This window comes from Macaca fascicularis, chromosome 6, assembly GCF_037993035.2.
Source record: "Macaca fascicularis isolate 582-1 chromosome 6, T2T-MFA8v1.1".
In the NCBI taxonomy this organism is placed as follows: Eukaryota; Metazoa; Chordata; class Mammalia; order Primates; family Cercopithecidae; genus Macaca; species Macaca fascicularis.
In genome coordinates this window covers 135654308-135655856 of record NC_088380.1, presented here as the reverse complement: position 1 = coordinate 135655856, position 1549 = coordinate 135654308, and positions in this window count along the sequence as shown.

Sequence of the window (1549 nt, the reverse complement as noted above, 5' to 3'; positions counted from 1 at the left end):
TCAGAAATACAGTAGGCTGAAATCCTGAGATCTTTCAATCTTTAAGAAATGAATTTAAAAAGAGGGGTAAAGGCCTTTGAGATAAAACAGAGTAGAACTGGAAGAAAGTTATTACCGAGAAGTCAAGACATTAGAGTTTCAAGAAAATTAAGTGCTCAAAATGTCAAATAAAGTCTGTAAATATAAACAGAAAATACTGAAAACCGTTGGATTTAACAATATGTTTATCATTAAGAACTTCTAGACAGCAATTTTAACATCACTATGGCATCAAAATATAAGATTTCAGTGAGTTAAGATGCAAAGGAAGTAAGGAAATGGAAGTAACAAGGGCATAGAAGACTTTGGTAGCTATAAAAGGATGCAAAGTCAAGGGAGGGCTATTTTTTTCCCTAGAAGGAGCTAAATTTGGAGATGAAGGTAGACCTAGGGGACTTGGAGGATAAATATAATGGAAAAAGTTTATAATTGATAGAAAAAATACCAAGTGAGAAAGAGGACTCTTGATAGAAAGCAATGAGAGTGGTTGGCCATGAAACTGTAGTACATTTTAACAACAGAAGGTAGGCAAAAGTCATTTAATACAGGTACACATAAATATGTATAGAAGGTTAGCTGTGTACATGAGGCACTATCATACCCTAAACTATGCAAGATACATTGATTAAGCAACACTTGGAAATATCAGTTGAGGTTGATTTATAATATAAATGTTATAAACAAGAGAAATAAAGTAATTTTAATAGTCATCCACATAATGAATACTCAAAATAAATTAATTTGTGAACAAATTTAACAAGATTTTAAGGAAAGAATCTACGCATGATTGAACTTGAATTATGTTATGAGATGAAAGGGAGTTCTGAAGTTCCAGAAAGGCTATATTCTCACCAGTAAGACTGCCCCTAGACTTCAAGGACATCCAGTCTATCAACCAAAGCAAATGTTAGTGGTAATTATAGGGTGAATATGTGAGATGGCAAAAGTAATAAAGGAGGGCATTCCCAAAAGTGTGATACAAAATAACAGCTGAGAAAAGGGGTTTTGAGGTACTAACTATAATTCATGGCATCTAGTAATCTCTAGTATTTACACTGGTCTTTGGAATTTAGATTAAAATCACACATCATTGTTTGCTTGGTTTACACATTATCACAGCACCCTGTCCCATTTAGCACTTGTCATATGGTGATCCTAGATTTTGGCATACCTGGATGAGCCTTAAAACTAAGAAAGACAGTGCTAGAGTTGAGTAAATATGTAGAGTTAGAATAGCTAAGAAATTTTTGAATTAAAGTAACTATGTCCTTTGGTGTTTGCTTTAAATCAGCCCCAGCCAATGTATTTTGCCTTAATCTAATTTGACTTTGATGAACATACTTGGTATTATAAACTTAGCTGTTAAGACTATAGTAAATTAGCTAAGGCTGAACTATTGACCCATGATGAAAATGCAGTCACAGGGAAGAGGCCTAGGAGGCTCATAAACCCCTAGAAGCTTTCTCACAGCCTCCTGATAGTCTCCAGGTTAGAAGCCTATGCCCTAGAA